The sequence below is a fragment of the Eretmochelys imbricata genome, chromosome 1, assembly GCF_965152235.1.
Source record: "Eretmochelys imbricata isolate rEreImb1 chromosome 1, rEreImb1.hap1, whole genome shotgun sequence".
Classification (NCBI taxonomy): domain Eukaryota; kingdom Metazoa; phylum Chordata; order Testudines; family Cheloniidae; genus Eretmochelys; species Eretmochelys imbricata.
The window spans coordinates 133,255,823-133,274,729 of NC_135572.1; the positions used below are offsets into that span (position 1 = coordinate 133,255,823).

General features: G+C 44.4%; 1 protein-coding gene across 2 annotated transcripts in view; it reads left to right on the forward strand.

The window, feature by feature from the left end:
• Positions 1-17,678: 17,678 nt before the first annotated feature.
• Positions 17,679-18,907, forward strand: part of TBL1X (transducin beta like 1 X-linked) — a 253,238-nt gene continuing 252,009 nt past the window's right edge. Inside the window, exon 1 of one of the 2 annotated variants that reach the window (XM_077815487.1) lies at positions 17,679-17,752. The gene's annotated coding sequence lies outside the window, so the exon portion shown is untranslated. Of the gene's footprint in view, positions 17,753-17,953; positions 17,999-18,907 lie in introns of those variants that run through there. The other variant, XM_077815494.1, reaches the window with a different exon arrangement.

Consider the following 18,907-nt stretch of genomic DNA (forward strand, 5'->3'; position numbering starts at 1 on the left):
TTCACACCATAGCCTGGCCAGTCATGAAACTGATTTTCAAAGCTTCTCTGATGCGTACCGCGCCCTCCTGTGCTCTTCTAACCGCCCTGGTGTCTGGCTGCGCGTAACCAGTAGCCAGGCGATTTGCCTCAACCTCCCACCCTGCCATAAACGTCCCCCCCTTACTCTCACAGATATTGTGGAGCACACAGCAAGCAGTAATAACAGTGGGAATATTGGTTTTGCTGAGGTCTAAGCGAGTCAGTAAACTGCGCCAGCGTGCCTTTAAACGTCCAAATGTACATTCTACCACCATTCTGCACTTGCTCAGCCTGTAGCTGAACAGCTCCTGACTACTGTCCAGGCTGCCTGTGTATGGATTCATGAGCCATGGCATTAAGGGGTAGGCTGGCTCCCCAAGGATAACTATAGGCATGTCAACATCCCCAACAGTTATTTTCTGGTCTGGGAATAAAGTCCCTTTCTGCAGCTTTTGAAACAGACCAGAGTTCCTGAAGATGCGAGCGTCATGTACCTTTCCCGGCCATCCCATGTTGATGTTGGTGAAACGTCCCTTGTGATCCACCAGAGCTTGCAGCACTATTGAAAAGTACCCCTTGCGGTTTATGTACTCACCGGCTTGGTGCTCTAGTGCCAAGATAGGGATATGGGTTCCATCTATGGCCCCACCACAGTTAGGGAATCCCATTGCAGCAAAGCCATCCACTATGACCTGCACATTTCCCAGGGTCACTACCCTTGATATCAGCAGATCTTTGATTACGTTGGCTACTTGCATCACAGCAGCCCCAACAGTAGATTTGCCCACTCCAAATTGATTCCCAACTGACCAGTTGCTGTCTGGCGTTGCAAGCTTCCACAGGGCTATCGCCAATCGCTTCTCAACTGTGAGAGCTGCTCTCATCTTGGTATTCATGCGCTTCAGGGCAGGGGAAAGCAAGTCACAAAGTTCCATGAAAGTGCCCTTACGCATGCAAAAGTTTCACAGCCACTGGGAATTGTCCCAGACCTGCAACACTATGCGGTCCCACCAGTCTGTGCTTGTTTCCCAAGCCCAGAATCGGCATTCCACAGCATGAACCTGCCCCATTAGCACCATGATGCATGCATTGGTAGGGCCCATGCTTTCAGAGAAATCTGTGTCCATGTCCTGATCACTCACGTGACCGCGCTGACGTCGCCTCCTTGCCCGGTTTCGCTCTGCCAGGTTCTGGTGTTGCATATACTGCTGGATAATGCATGTGGTGTTTAATGTGCTCCTAATTGCCAAAGTGAGCTGAGCGGCCTCCATGCTTGCCTTGGTTTGGCGTCCGCACAGAAAAAAAGCGCGGAATGATTGTCTGCCATTGCTCTGACGGAGGGAGGGGCGACTGACGACACGGCTTACAGGGTTGGCTTCAGGGAGCTAAAATCAACAAAGGGGGTGGCTTTACATCAAGGAGTATTTCAGGCAGGACTTCACGGAGGGTTCCAATAAGAAATGGTGCACCTAAGTTATTGTTCTTATTGGAACAAGGAGGTTAGTCTGGCCTCTGATTGATACATGGCTAGATTTACCTCACTGCACCTTTTCTGTGAGTGACTGCAGTGTGACCTAGAGGAATGAGTCCCCTAGATGTGGGGGGGGGAAGCAGATGAGTACAAAACAAATCTGGTCTATTTCTTGTTTTGATCCACTCCATCTATCTTTTACATCTTTGGCTGGCAGCAGAAGGTGCAGAAGGACTGCATGCCATCCACATCTCATGGCTGCCCGGCAGAAGATGATGCAATAGGACTGCTAGCAATCCATATCACCTGCCTGCTCACCATAAGATGGTTCAATTGGACTGACTACAGGACTAAAGAGAATGATCTGGTCAAGTCACTCCAAATTTAGTCCCTGCGTGCATGTCTGCCTAGGCACTCCTGGCCGACGCGGCCAGGAGCACCTTGGACATGACGATGATGGCTACCAGTCCTATTGCACCATCTGCTGCCAGAAGGCAATGGGTTGCTGCTACTGTGTAGCAATGCAGTACCGTGTCTGCCAGCACCCAGGAGACATACAGTGACGGTTACCTGAGCGGGCTCCATGCTTGCCGTGGTATGGCGTCTGCACAGGTAACTCAGGAAAAAAGGCGCAAAACGATTGTCTGCCCTTGCTTTCACGGAGGGAGGGAGGGAACGGGAGCCTGACGATATGTACCCAGAACCACCCGTGACAATGTTTTAGCCCCGTCAGGCATTGGGATCTCAGCCCAGAATTCCAATGGGCAGCAGAGACTGCGGGAACTGTGGGATAGCTACCCACAGTGCAACACTCCGGAAGTCGACTCTAGCCTCGGTATGGTGGAAGCACTCCACCGAGTTAATGCACTTAATGCACTTAGAGCATTTTCTGTGGGGACACACACACTCGAATATATAAAACCGATTTCTAAAAAAACGACTTCTATAAATTCAACCTTATTCCGTAGTGTAGACATACCCATTGAAACTTTACTATGAAGAAGAAAAATGCTGCTTTCCCTTTATTTTTTTCGTAGTTTACATTTAACACAGTACTGTATTTGCGGTTTTTTGTTTAGTCTCTGCTGCTGCCTGATTGCGTACTTCCGGTTCCAAATGAGGTGTGTGGTTGACTGGTCAGTTCATAACTCCTGGTGTTTATAACTCTGAGATTCTACTGTATGATTAAAAGCTATAGGATTGGGCCCTAAATTTGCTTGAACAAGAAGCACTTTTCAATAGTACATATTTTTTCTAACCATCTTCCTTAACAATGTTGCAAAAAGCAACATTTACTGATGATATCAAGTTTTTCAGTATACTAAGATCTTTTCAGTCAGAATGGCCTTTAGGTGTTTGTTTGTTCTTGTCTCACTCTAAAATAAAGTATCAATGGAAAAGCACACAGTGTATGTCTGCAACAGTCAGCAAGGAGCACAATTGCTGCTTGTCTCTGCAGACAGCAGGTTCCTTAGAAATATAAAGGTGTTTCACACAGAAAAGAAAAACATAACAGCAACATAGCTAAATACAGCATTGATCTCACAACTTGTATCCGCTTCAGTGAGTAGTGTGAACTATTGGAAATTCCAATTGAAAATATTCAAATGGCTCCTAATGGTTCCAGCTGGCAGCTAGGTTTAAGAATAGAGTAAAAGATCTATTGGGCTACTGGTTGCTAGTGCTATCACAGAAATAAACACTCACCAGTAGGATATAGACCATTATTGTTAAGTTGCTGTGACATTTGTAAATCTTGTGCCTGATCTCACGCCCATTAAAGGCAATAGAAGTTTTGCCCTCCATTTCAACAAGAACATGATCAGGCCCAAGTTTTGAGCCTAACTCTTCATATGCTTATTAGGGAGTGTAGCGCTGAACATAGGTATGAGGAATGTATTTTAACCATTACATAAATAATGCATATATTAAATATTATGTTTCAGTGTTTTTATTTAAACGGGCAGTTTTGCCAGTATCGGGCCCCTTATGAGAGAGGTTTCTAACGTTTAATAGGATGTGAGTAGATAAACACCCAACACATAATAGGCAACATTTTAAAAATACCGGCTGCATTCTTGTTAGTTTGAGTCTTTTCTGTTTGACTGGTTATGGAGAGGAAGTTGAGGCATGTTTTATGTTACACCTGGTCTAAATATTTTGAATTTTCAGCTTATATGGTAACCAACATTTTTCAAATGAATGTTTGTGATTTCGCATCCAGTTCTATTTTCCAGACTTAAACAATGTATATATTATAAAGGTCACATTCCAAATAACTATACCTGATTTCAGTTTCATTTTTGGCATATTTCTGTCTACTCTGAACTTTCCTCATATCTCGGTTGTGCTTTTTTCAGTCTTGCCTGTCTGACCGAGTTAAAGAAATGTAATGTATCAAAGCCAGAATTAGAGGTTTACAGCCCACATTAAAAAAAAACAAAAAAAAACGGTCTCTGAATGAACTGGAGCACTAATCCTGTTTTAAGGATCTTATCTGATCTAAATATAATAACTTTAAAATCAGGAATTCCATTTAAAATGACCCACATCATTTAAAATTGGATCATTCATAAATCTAAAAATGCCTCCTTTGTGTCCTTAAGTAGAGAGTGTTTAATTATAATTCAATTTAAATGAAACTTCTACCATTTGCAGAGACTCACAATTAACACTTTCACTTGAACGCTGTATTTAGTGTAGAACATCATAAGCAAAAAATCATGGAATCACATGCATCTCTTTAATATTACTCCTCTTCAGTATTAAAACAAAACACATTTATACAGAACAAATTGCATAGGGGACTCTTAAGAAACTGCAGCTTGTGAACATACTGCCAATCACAAATTTGTCATGACATAATGCAGAAGTAGTGATGATTTTGGCTTCAAACTAACAAGTCTTGTTGTTTTGGAAGGTTCTGTATGGTTAAACTAGGAGACACATTGGGGAGGCATTCGAGGAACATGATGGCTAAGAGGCACATGGGAATTCCCTTATCTCCTATTATCTTCCTTCACTTTTGTTTCAAATATATAAATTAAATCAAACCTTCAAAAATGCGTATCAGAAGACCAGCATCATGGAACTTGATTAAAAAGAGGAATCCTGGGGGGTAGGAGGGTGTTAACGTGCTGTATGCACCAGGTTTTCACCTTTTTAGATATCATTCAAAACAATCCCCAATTTCACATGCATAGGATTCTCCTTCTTTATATATATGAAAAAACACTATTTTACTCTCAAATCTGAAAATCTCTCCTTTCATACTCCCATTTCATTGATTAACACTGACAGCTAAAAGGAGGACACAGAGAATGCTAAAGTAAAATCCAGGGACAGTGGAGAATTAGGGAATCACTTTTGTTCTACAGGAGATTTAAACTGGGTTACTGAAGCTAGTTTCCCCTCCACCACTCACCCCTGCCAATTACTAATTACACTGTTTAGCAAAAAGGTCTGTAATACAATCAAGCATACATAAAGAGGTAAAATCCCTGCTGTGTAATGTATATTCATTTTTTCTGACAGTTGGATTTACTTAGTTCAAGGGTCCTATTCTGTTCCTATTTAAGTCAAAACTTCTATGGATTTAAATCGAAACAGGACTGGTACTTAAAATGTCTTCATTTGTAACCAGAACTATTTAATTAATTTCCTTGACCCTGAACCTGTCTATTTAAAGTAAGACACATCTTTAAACATAATTAATGGTAGCATAGTATTAAGAAAGTACCATATGAATAGTATTAGCAAATATTTAAATATTTGCTAATACTGTACATATATATGACTGACCATAAAAATGAGGTGAATCTCTTCTCACAATCTCCTTATTGACATCAAGGGAGATGCACAGGTGCTGTTGAGACTAGAATTTGGCTCATCGACTACACCTATGTGAAGTTTAAAATGTATAAACTGCAAAGCAGGACAGACCCACTGGCCTAAGAGTAGTGCTTCTTGTTGCTATGCAGAAGACTTGGGCTCAGTTTCTGCTCCTAGCATGTGTCTCCTTGTGCTGTGTAGAACTTGGAAGGCTGAGGAAGGCCTTCCCGAAGAGTACGGAGTTGTTCATGATGCTCAACTATGAGGCTGCCCACATGATTGAAGAACATCACTAGTTGGCTCTGAAATTGTTCCTTCTAGTACAATTTTTCTGGAGAGATGGTTGTCCTGATGAGTCTTTGAAAGAAGTAGAGTTAAGATTGGAAACCTAAGGTAGGATGATCTTTATGGATTTGATGTTGAGATGGAATTTTGCAACAGGAGGAGAACTGTGGAAAATTAATGTCTTTATATCTCTGTTACACAATGGGAAAAAAATCTTCAGCAATTTGTAAAAGTATTTTGTGTAGGAATCAGCACTATTAATCACTGGTGCCAATATTAAGCCTTCACGAAAGTTTGCATCAGTTCTGTGTCTGTACAGGACCGAGCGCAATGGGGTCCATAACTAGGGCTCCTAGGTGCTCTGGTAATACAAATAATAGTAAATAATGTCTAAAATATGCTGATTTCTATGCCAGACATCTATTTGTAACTCCTATCATTTGCAGAGTTCAGAGAACTTCATTTGTATGCATGTATGTTTGGACAAGATATCAAATATCCATCATGCAAGTCTTGAACTATAAATTCTGCATGTGACGCAAGGGAAAAGGCCATATAACCATATCGCTATGGGCCCACTTTTGCCACCCTTACTCATGCTGAGAAACACCTTTCACCATGAGCAATCCCATTGTCTTTAATGGGACTTGTCATAGAGTAAGGCCCAGATCCTCAAAGGTATTGGCAACTAGGCACCTAAATACCACTGGGGATCTGGGCTCAAGCTATTATTCAAGAGGGTAATGGCAACAGAACTGGGGCCTATGGTGACAGATGCTGGCTTATAAGAAACCTTCCAGGTCACTATATCATTTACACGTGCTGTTCCTATGTAAGGGACTTACAACTCTGAGGGTCTCCTGACAGATTTTTTTCCCACTGGATCCCCTGAAACATACAGAGTTTGTACCACTTAGGAATCATCAGGAGGTTTGAAACCCTTATCCCCCAATATTGGTGGATTCCTGGATCTGTGGGTGCTCGCTGCGGGCTCATTTTAATCATGTCCAATGTTCCCTCTAATTTTTGACAGGTTGTGTGTGCAAAAAATTTCTTCTGTGCAAATTTTTCATAGGCCGTGTGAGCAAAAAATTTCTTCTGTGCAAATTGTTGTGCTTCTGTGCAAATTTTTGTGTGTGCAGTGTTTCGCTGTGTGCTCGGGGTTTAGGATCTGTGTGACCGCACACACGCGCACAGCTTAGAGGGAACAGTGGTCATGTCCAGCTCCTGGACCAGTGCTACTAGGGCCACTCCAGCTGGTTGCTTCCCTTAGAATACCCCTTTGGAAAGGAATGTATGGTGGGGGAGCTTCACAACAAGAAGGGAGACAAGAGGATAACTTTTCAGAGGGTGAGAATTAACATACCTACAAAATGTGAGAGATTAGGGGAGACAGACATCCTTAGCCATAAACTCATACCCCTGTGGAGCACACATGGAGGGGCTTCTGCATGGGAAGCAGAATGATGTCCTCGAAATAGTACTTCTATTTCCATGGCTCTTCAGGTTTCTCACTTGGTCCCTAGTTAGAGATACTCTGTTTTAAGGGAAATATATTACACTGGGGAAAAGGAAGTGGGCCAGGTATCCTCTGCTGTGCTGAATATTAACACAGCTGAGTCCACATAGAGCAAGGTTGGAGGAAGGAAGGGAAAGAGGTGGCAACCTCTCTGTTCCGCCCCCCCTTCCCCCAATCCTGGACTGCCTGGGGCCAAAATGACTCTGGAAGTATACTAAAGCAACCTAGAGACCACTGTACCAGGTAAGGATCCAAAGGGGCCCATAGGATCCAAGCTGCCTGTGCAGGAGCTAGCTACATAGAGCAGGGAAGTGGGTGATGTAGCATTATATACATGAAAGAATATGATCTATTTGACCTTAATTAAAAAATAAATATATACATGTGCATATATTATATTACACAGGAGTATTTTCCTAAATCATGTAAGTATGAGATTTTTGCATTCAGTTGGGGAGAATTAGTCAATATGGGACCTGTACATTGATTAGAACCTCAGAGTTACGAATACCAGAGTTCCAAATTGACCAGTCAACCACACACCTCATTTGGAGCTGGAAGTACGCAATCAGGCAGCAGCAGAGATTTAAAAAAAAAAAAAAAAGCAAGTATAGTACAAGGGCTTAGCCATGGGTGGGCATGGGTGAGTCATGGCCCATCCACTTAGCAACCAGGCCCACCCAAATCGAGGCCAGAGCTCCCTGAATCCAAAGGCTGGGACTCTCGACCCCAGATCAGGGTCCATCAGCCCGGCCGCATTCCCCTCCTGCCAGCACCATGCACTGCTGCCCCAGTGTTCAACCCCAGCACGTGCGGGTCCGGGTGGGGCTAGTGCCGGGGCCAGAGACTGGGGCAGCAGCGAACAGCGCCGGCAGGAGGGGAACGTTTTTGAACCCTGTTATAGTCTTGGCTTTCACAACATCCTCTGGCAAGGAGTTCCACAGGTTGACTGTGCGTTGTGTGAAAAAAACCTTCATTTTGTTTGTTTTAAACCTGCTGCCTATTAATTTCATTTGGTGACCCCTAGTTCTTGTGTTATGAGAAGGAGTAAATAACACTTCCTTATTTACTTTCTCCACACCAGTCATGATTTTATAGACATCTATCATATCCACCCTTAGTCGTCTCTTTTCCAAGCTGAAAAGTCCCAGTTTTATTAATCTCTCCTCATATGGCAGCCGTTCCATACCCCTAATCATTTTTGTTGCCCTTTTCTGAACCTTTTCCAAGTCCAATATATCTTTTTTGAGATAGGGCAACCACATCTGCACACAGTATTCAAGGAAAGCAAGATTATAGCATGCACCTCTGTTTGTAACCTCATTTAAAATGTAAAAGCATCAAAACTCCCACTAAAAGCTAAAACAGATCTTCACATTTTAAAATCTGGATGAGCAAAATACCAGGGCAGAATCCACATCTTATGAGTAATAGGGAGCAAACTTTGGTATATACACATTTAACTCAGACATGAAATGATAGCCTTGAAGATAATAAGGAGGCCTTATCCTGCCTTCCTTATGCAACCGAAACATTGACTTCAAGGACTGTAGTTCCCCCCTCCTATTTCATAATTAGAGATCATAATGAAAAAAGGAAGAGATTGTAGAGCTGTCATCTTCACTTTGAGCACTAACTCAAGTGAGTAGTGCCATTGACTACCATGGGACTACTTGCCTAAGCTCTTCCTGGGTTAAGTAAGGGTACCTCAATCTAATCCAAAACTAGCTGAGAAGAGCCAGGGGTGCCCTCAGTTCCTAGAAGTTTCACAGTCAGAGTTTTCTTTTTAAATTAAAACTCCTACAGTTGATGAAGGGCTATGTGAAAAGCTGTTATTCACATTAGTGAGCAGTTACTCACATGAGTTGTCCCATTGAAGTTAATAGGAATACCCCTGCGAGTAACTACAAACAGGTATGCGCAAGGTGTGTATAATCTGGCCCTATAAAAAAGTAAAATAAGGCCCCAGTCCTACAAATGCTAATGCATATCCTTGACATTATCAAGTAGTCTCGTTGAAGTCAATGGGACTATTCACAGTAGGAAAGTTAAGTATATACATAAGTGTTACAAGGATCAGGACCTAATACAGAGGTGGGCAAACTACAGCCCATGGGCCACATCCAGCCTGCGGGACTGTCCTGCCCGACCCCTGAGCTCCTGGCCCAGGAGGCTAGCCCCCGGCCTCTCCACTGCTGTTCCCCCTCCACCGCAGCCTCAGCTCATTCCGCCGCTGGTGCAATGTTCTGGGCTGTGAGCTCTTGCCGGCAGCACAGATGCAGATCTGCGGCCTGACCCGGTGCTCTGTGCTGCACGGTGGCGTGGCTGGCTCCAGCCGTGTGGCGCGGCTGCCTGTCCTGGTGCTCTGGGCGGTGTGGGTGTAGCACTGCCAGCCACTGGTGCTCTAGGCAGCGCGTAAGGGGGCAGGGAGCAGGTGGGGTTGGATAGAGGTGAGGGGAGTGCGGGGTGGTGGTCAGTTGGCAGGGGTGTGGATAGGGGTCGGGGCGGTCAGAGGGTGGGGAACAGGGGGGTTGAATGGGGACGGGGTCCTGGGGGGACAGTCAGGAAGGAGGTGGGGGGGTTGGATGGGACGGCAGGGGGCAGTTAGGGGCAGGGTTACTGGGGGCGGTCAGGGAGAAGGGGTGGTTGGATGGGGCAGGGGTCCTGGGGGGGCAGTCAGGAATGAGAGGAGGGGTTGGATGAGGCAGCGGGGGGCATTCAGGGGCGGGGGTTGGGGGCAGTCAGGGGACAGGGGTGTTGATAGGGCAGGGGGGCCATCAGCGGACAGGGAACAGGGCAGGTTAGATGGGGAAGGAGTCCCAGAGGGGGCCATCAGAGGGTGAGAAGTCGGGGGGCATTGGATAGGGGGCAGGGGCTGGGCCACGCCTGGCTGTTTGGGGAGGCACAGCCGCCCCTAACTGGCCCTGCACACAATTTCGGAAACCCGATGTGGCTCTTAGGCCAAAATGTTTGCCCACCCCGACCTAATATGTCCTGGCTTCAGAATATAGACTTTCTTCGCATCACAAGATCAGAGTTATATGTATTTTCATAGCTATGTCCAAACAGTTATGGGGATATGAACTATGGCCAAATCACTTGGGCTTTGGCTTGATTTTATTTTTCCCTGTTACGTTAAATGTATTGTGTTCATTCTGTTAAACACATGTTTTTGACGTGTTTTTGTGAGGGAAAACACCAGGATTTTTTTTTAAATAATAGAATTTGTTTAAAAATTACTCATAGCATTTATGCAAAGCAATTTCATTTCCTCTGGAGAGAGAGAGAATACAGGAAAATATGGTGTGGGGGAGGCTATAGCTTGAAGCCCTTAGCATATAAACAACACATGAGGGTAATGAAGGACTTGTTTAGAGCCCCTTTTATGTACAAAATGAGTCCCAACCTTTTCCAAAGCATTGATTGCTTTGCTTTGGCTTTGGGTGACACCTTGGGTCTGACTTTCAGCAGTACTGAGCACTCACCATTCCCATTGCCTTCCTTTGGAGTTGCAGGTGCTCAGCACTTCTGAGAATCTCCAGCAATAAGACTTTGAAAATTGGGTTGTTTTCTGAAAATTGGAGCACAACTCTCCTAGTTACCCAAAAGGCCCTGTGCAAATATTTATGCAGTGGAGTGAGGGGCACGCCTTGGACAGCTGGTTACAGGACATCAAAGAGGGAGATAGTGAACCTTGCCCTCCTGAGACTGCTTGAAGCCGGTACAAAATGGGTGTTACAAAAAGGAGGTGTCTAAGAATTGACTTTCACCCTAAAAAGCCTACAGACCAGCTGGGCCCCAGAGGGGTGACTAAGAGACCGAGCACTTTATTTTCCTTTCTTTCTTTACTTGATCCTCCCTCTCCTCTGGGAGGGGGAAAGAACCTGGTTTATTTGGAGAGACTCCGGTATACCTAGAGCTGGAGAAGCCCTCTGTGAGCCTGGTGGGGACTCAGAGAGCTCCTACCCATCACAAGTGGTGAAGAATGTGGGTCGTGTATACCTGACACAAGTGTGTAAGAAAAGAAAAACAGTCAAACAAAAAAGCCACAGAGGGAGATGGAGTTCAGTAGTTCTAAGCACAATGGAACCTGAGCAGAGGTGTAAATGGTGAGCTGAGATGCAGCATCAGCAAGTGGTTGCTACGTAGCACCAAGTCCAGGTGATGCAACAGCTGCTGAGGGAGCTGATGAGCCAAGAGCAGGAGCTCTACCAGGAAATGATACAAAAGATAGTGCCACCCTATGCTCCCCAGGACTCCCAGCACGACAAGCTTCCTCTGAAGTGCGTCCTTCACCAAAACTTGGGATGCTAACAAAGATGGGACTGGACAATGAGCCTAAGTTTTTTTTGAATTACCTTTGAGAGGGTAGCACTAGCACTGTGGTGGTCCTATGGGTTTGGATTTTGGGCTCCATACTTGATGGGTCTGGAACAGATGGCCTCCTGTAACTTGGACTTGGAGCAGGCTAGGGACTACAAACAAGTAAAGTCCACCATTTTGGACTGCTTGGACATTTCTGAGGAAACCCTCCACCAATGTTTCAGATCCAAAATCTATCTCACAGGAACCAGACCCTGGTTAGTAGGGCACCATTTGAAGGAACACTGCTGGAAGTGGATCCACATGAAAGAACGGTCTGTCCCAGGTGGCCAAGTTGATTGTGACTGAACGATTTAGAAGGATCTTACCACAAAAGACAGACAGTGGATACTACTGCACTGCCTGGGGACCTTGTCAGATGCATTGTGGTTAATCTAGAGCTTTCTAGAGGCTGAAGGGTCACTAGATTCAGGATTCCCCAGGGTCTCAATGCCATGCAGGGCAGATCTGAAAAGATGGATGACCTCAAACTGGCAACACTCATTCTGAGGGGTCCACCTCTGTGGTTGTCCTCCATGAGAATCAGACTAGGTGCTAGATTGTGATAAATGCAGGTGGGATAAGTGGGGCTGTCAGGCTTGGAAACAACACTGCCAGTGGGACAATCAGGCAGTGCAAGCAACCAAATTAGGACCTGCAAAACAGGGTCCGGACACTATTTAAGAACCAGGTTCATCCCCAGGTAGGAAAGTTGCCATCAGTGCCATCCTGGTGATTTGTTACTTCTGATGGAAGACAGGACATATGAAGAAAGAATGTTCTCTTAGGGACTGCAAGTACACAGAGGGCTGGACTGCAGAAACTCATGCCTGGAAAAGGGCTCCCCACGAATCAAGCTGGCCAGTGAGGGGCCAAAAGAAGAGAGTTCAAGGACCCTTTTGCCCTGGCTGTAGTCGGAGGGGGCCAAACCTCCTTAGTAGGAGACAAGGATGCTCCTAAAAGGTCAATTCACCTACAGTGCATAAATGGTTATATGAAAACATACCCCAGGCAACATTTGCCATTGACCATGGAGACACGTACCAAAGTGATAACTGTAGCTCTGGCTGAGAAATTGGCCTACGCCATAATCATAGGCCAGGACTGGCAAATTGTCTTTTTTGACAAGACAGTAACAAACAGGCCCACACAGTGAATGGGGTCCAGGTCCATTGTTGCAGAATGAACCCCAAAGCCTGGTTTTGGAAGACCCTGAGGAGAGAACATTATGAGCAACTTGGTCATCCTCCTCCACAGGAAAGGAAGAGAGACTCAACCTGGACCTGGAAGCTCTCCTGCAGGGTGGGAGTCTTGTGCAGCAACAGAGGAGTGACCCTTCATGGAGTAGTGCGTATGACCAATGGGCCTCTAAATGGGAAAGTAATGGAGCCTTGGCAAGTCAAGCAGTATCCACGCTTCATGCTTGCAGAAGGGAACCTCTGCTGAATTGAAAGAGATCCACAAACCAGGGCCGTAAAGACAACCGCTGGTGCAGTGCAAGTATCACCAGACAGTGTTGCAGCTCTCACGTGACAACCCATGGACTTTCCACGCCAACATCTCAGTTCTTGTGCCAAGTATAACGTGGCTATAACGGGTCCACCGAGAATTGTGTCTGCTTACTGCAAGCTGCATTTGGCACAGAGGAACAGCACAAAACCAGTATAAAGGATTTAGTCTCAACTATACCGGACATTGCAAACAAAAGTGAAGATGAGGGGTAAGCAGAGAAGAGGATATGAACAGTGGACATACAATACTTTTGGAGACCACTTGTTTGGGGGAGGATCTACATCTCAACGAGAGCACAGTTTGGGTAACTTCCCTTTTCTGGCTCACATGGAGTCCGTCCCCCGGTCAGGGTATACCAGAGTGTCTTCAAACAAACCAGGTACTTTCTCCCTCCCTGCGGACAGGGAGGATCAAGTAAAGAAAGAGAAAACAAGTGCTCAGTCTTTTGGGCAGCCACTTCAGTCACCCATTTGGGACCCAGCTTGTCTGTAGGCTTTTTAGTGTCCTGATCAGGGTTAGAGTCTCTCCTTAGATACCTCCCCTTTTTGTAAGACCAGTTCTGTTCCTGGCCCAGGCAGTCTTGTTCTTCGCTGGTCTACTTTTGTAACCAGCTGTTTGAGGCACAGCAGTCTTCCCCTTATTACCATCCCTTCTTGGGCCAGGCTTTCCCTTTTTTTTTTTTTTTTTAAAGCTTCCTCTCTACAGGCAGAGCAAGCCCTGCAGTTGTATCTGGTTAGTGCTGGCTAGGCCCAGGAGAGCTCATTAGTTTCCTCTTTAATAGGATGAGGGTATGGGGTGGGATCACCTGGCTCTCAGATTTCCTGGGGAAGGGGCAAAAACCGTGTAAGCTTGGTCCTTTCCTGCCTGGTTGTGCACCCTGAAGCTATAGGGCTGTAGCATGAGGTACCACCGCAAAATACATGGGTTTGAGTCTTTCATGGTATGAAACCAGAGTAGAGGAGCCTGATCCTTGATCAGGGAGAAGGTGCTTTCCAGCAGGTGACGCCAGAGAGAATCCACAGCCTACCTAACCACTAGTACCTCCTTTTCAATAATGAAGTTAGGCCTTCTCTAAGGAATAGCTTCCTGCTCAGGTGTAGAATCAGATGTTCTTGCCCCTGAAAGTCCTGTGACAGCCAGGTGCCAAGAACAAAGTCTGAGGAGTCTTTGTGTAGTATGAATTCCCAGAAAAAGTCGGGGCTGAAGAACATAGGTGCCCAGCTGTCCTGCTTTCAGGTCATTAAAAACTTCTTTGCAGTTCCCATCCCATCAGATCTTCTTTGAGTTAATACCTTTTATGAGGTCTGTAAAGATGTGTGTGTGTGTCGAGAGTGGGGGGTGGAGGTGGCGTGACTGAGGGAAAACCAGGGATAAACTTCCAGTAATACCCTGTCAGGCCTAGAAACTGCCTCACTTGCCTTTTCTTCTGGGGAATCAGGCATGCTGCTAGGGCTTGTACTCTATCAGTTACTGGTTTCAGTAGGTTGCCCCCACACAATATCCTAAACAGACTGCCTCTTTCATGGCTAGTCTACATTTCACAAGCTGTGGCTGGGAGGCCTGCATCTTGAAGTGCTCTTAAGTGCTGCAGGTGGTCTCCTGAAGTAGGGCTGTAAACAGTTTTATCTATGTATGCAGCAGCATACTGAGGATCTTATTCATAAGCTGCCTGGGAGTTGCCGCAGCTCCATGGAGTCCAAATGGCATGGTCTCACATTGGAAATGCTGAGCGGGGTTGAGAAAGCAGTTCTCTTGTAAGGATGGGAGTAAAGGGATTTTCCAGTAACCCTTTGTCAGATCAATAACCCTTTGTCAGATCAGGTACTTTGCCGGTCCAAGCTGCTCTAGTAACTCATCTACACTTGGCACTGAATAGGCACTGAATTTCAAGATGGCATTATTTTTCCTGAAATCAGTGCAAAACCAAACAGTCTGGTTTGGGAAGCATAACTATGGGCACCTCCATTTACTTCTGGAATCCTTATTTACCCCCCTTCCCATCTCCATCATTGCTCAGATTTCTTCTCAGACTGTGTCCCACATCCTCCCTGGTAGGGGCGAAGGGTTTTCCCTACCTGTTGGCCAAGGGGATTGCTTTGTGGTGTTGGGTTAACTGTGTTCTTTGTGGACAGGGGGGAAATACAGTAGCAAAGTCCTCAGTCAATTGGAGGAGTTGCTTTTTCTGTACAGGGGTAAGTCCCTGTGGGTACTTGGGTCCTAATTCAAGCACCATAGGGAAGGGAGCTCAGCAGGGCATCTCATGTCTGCCAAGGTTTAAGAAGATTCAGTGGTAAATTTTGGTTTCTTTCCTTCTGCCTAGCCTCTTATGTCATTGTCTACCAGCCCTACTTTCCTAGCAACTTCATATGGACTCTGCCACCGAGCCATTAACTTGACTCAGCCAAGGAATTCTCACCCAGGTAAAAGGTCCATAGTCATGCCCCATGATTATAGTTTTGCTCCCGAGTTAGGCCTTTATTAAGTTTCCTTTTGTGAACACCCCTATGTCCCTGAGTTGTTCCCTTAGTTGAAAGATATGCTGGGTCACACTTAAGACACCTACATCTTGTTCCTCCCAGGCTTTTTGCAGCAAGTCCAAAATTCCCCATGTTTGGCAGCCGTAAAGTAACTCAAAAGGAGGTAACCCCACAGAGGCCTGAAGGACATCCCCTATGGCAAACAGGAGCAGAAGGAGTAGCTGATCCCAGTGCTGGTGGTTGTAACTAAAAAAAAAAAAAAATTCCCTTCACAGTTTTATTAAATTGCTCCACGAGGCTGGCTGGCTGTGGGGCGTATGCCAAGGTTTTCAGGGACATTGACCTTCAGAAGTGTGCATAATTTGTGCATCACCTGGAGATGAAGTAAGTCTCTTGATCCAGTAGTATTTCTTTGGGAAATTTCACACATCAGAAGAGCTTCAGGAGCTCTGGTGCTACTGCTGTGGTTTTTGCTGAGTGATGTGGAAAAGTCTCCAGGTACATGGTTGCATAGTTGACAATTACTAATATATACTGGTATCCCTAAGTGGTCCTTTCCAGGGGCCCGATGATGTCTAACCCCATTCTTTCAAAGGGTGTCTCAATCCATGGCAGAGGGCTCGACGGGTCCTCGGGAGTCCCTTTGTCACCAGACAGCTGGCCTAGTGGGCAGGAGGAACAGTATTCTCTCATTTCTGGCTACATGCTCGGCCAATAGAATCAGGCTAGTACCCGTGACAGGGTCTTCTCTTCCCAGGTGTCCAGCCCCAGGTATTCAGGGGCTGACTGCTGGCCTGCTGGTCCCCAGTGTAAGTTAGAGCGGCCCTGAAACTGCTCTATATAGACTCCGCTGCTGAAACAATAACTTAGGATAAGGTCCAAATGAACCATGTTAGCAGCTAGGATTAGCTGGGACACTCCATCCTTCACCCTTGCTCTCTCCTTTCTGGCCATTCCCCACACCCATGTGCTAGAGGTAAAATTGAGTACAGCCACTAAACTGGCTCTGTTCTACCAAGGAAATCCTCTTGTGCTGCAATATTCCCTCGTGACATTATTCACCTTCTTTACAGCCATAAATTTCCCACTGTTGGAATGTATGCAGGTTGCCTCGACATCTGATACATTGGGGTTTATGTTTTGAATGGTTGATTTACATTTAGTCTCAATAGATTAGCTTTGATAGGACCAAAACTACACTGGTATCAAGAGTTTCACTGGTGTAACTTTTCTTAAGAAAACAAACAACAAAAAACCCAAACAGGGACTCATTAAAATAGGAAGACTTTTGCTAATCTGACTCTGTTAATAATAATGATTTTGCATCATATATCTAGATGCTGAATATGACTTGCATTAAATTTAGGCTATAATGTTTCAGAATTTGTTGGTGTGTGTGCTTTTGGGTTTTTTTTGCCATTTCAGTATCATGTTTTAATGTGCATGGCGATGATCTCCATGCAGCTTCTGTTCACAACATCATAATCCTTTACCATGAGAATTCTCAATGACAGCACATAGAGGATTTATTTAAATCTGCAACAGGAACTGAAAATATAACTAGCATAACAACCTCTGTAATGTAAAAATAAGTCAAAAGAACAAGAAGACTGGCCACTTGAAAAAATATGAATTACAGTGTAAAATAAACATCACCACCAAAGGGATTAGTGTATGTAAACAGACACTCCATGAGGCAATGCATTTGCGTGATTTTCACATTGTGTGGGATAAGGTACCAGATCAAAACATTGACACAATTTAACCACCAGAAAAGTGCAATAAATCATGTATAGTTGCAGCAGGCCTTATAGTCTGATTATGGACAATTTGTTTCATAAGAGTAAAATAAGGCTATAGGCCAGGGCCAGGGCATTGACTGGATATTATTGACACTGACCTTGCATTACTGACAGGGAGACAGAAAACTGGTTTTGAATATCTGTATATCTATATAAACCGTTTTATAATTTAAAATATTGACACTGGTTAAGCATGTTATGTTTCAAACATAGCAGTAGACTATTTACAAAGTTCTGTGCTGTGCCAGAGCAAGCAACCCAACACTGGAATCCCAGCTTGAAAAGAGTGGGTTTTTCTGCGCAGCTAATAGGCAGTGTGTGGTAGTAGAGGAATGTGTCACAGTAATGCAGAGAGCTGTAATGATGTCAACTTGTTATTTACTTTCCAAAGCTGAATGACTGAGCAAGGCGAAAGGAGAATCAATCAACCACGGTGTGACTCTACAGGCGGAAAAAACACAGCACTCTCACCAGTAAGAGGTTGGGGGAAGGGAAGCACATGTAACCAGGGCAATGTTGCATCATTTACTTGCATTGGTTTTTGTATTGCTCCCTTCTTTTCTCGATTGAAGTAATATCTCAGTATCATGCTGTACAAATCCAGAGAAAAATAAGAAGGGCATGTTCAAGGCAAAAGAACAACAACATTTTTGGGGGTGTTGAATTTCAACTGATATATAATAAAATCCATTCTGCTGATTCACAATTATGGAGACTGTGTAAGTCCATATTTAATGTGCTATAGAAACATTAGTTTTACATCACTCATGTTTTAACATAAGATATATAAGAATTTATTTTTGCTTATGTACTCTTTTGATTGTGAAACTCCCAGCTATTTTCAAATTTGAAAAACATCCATTGTCTTTTGATCAGATTGTTATGTTTCAAATTACTGAGAATTAGGCTCTTGCTGTCTGGCATATTATAGAGGAAAACACTTAAAAAAAAAAGGAATAGGTAGAAAAATAGAAGATGGTTCTGGAGTATTTTTCCAATTGGGTTAACACATTAATGGTTTGGTGTTCAATAACTATACATTATTACCCGATCTACTTCCTGGGAGGATTGTGGAAATGTAAATTAGATTTATTTTAAATTGACTTTTTCAAAACTGATTTTTGTGAATATTTTCAGATTTGAAATCCGAAGACACTCCCAGCAGTCTGAAACTTGCAAAATAATAATAGTGTTACACTAATACAGAATTTAATACAATTAATGTAAACTAGGTATCCCCAGACCTTCATGGGAATATAGTATATACTCATATCTATGTACACACTATCACAGACCAACTGTGTGTGTGTGTGTGTGTGTGTGTGCGGGGGGAGGGGGCGCCAGAGGAGTGTTCGTGCATCTTTGACATTTTTTATTGCTGAGTCCACAGGGTTAATATTTCGTTTTTCTAGTAGATGGGGTAGGGTTGATAAAAAAAAATCCCTGGGATTCAAAATAATGACAAAAATAAGCCTTAAGTGATTAAACAAGTTACCTTAGGTACTTGGAAGAAAAAACAAAGCATTTTTTGGGTAGGCGTGCTTTTGTTGTTTGAAGTTTTCTGGGGGAGTGGGCTGATTTTGGAGGAAGGGAGAAGTATTGAGAGGGTGTGTGTGTGTCTATCTTCC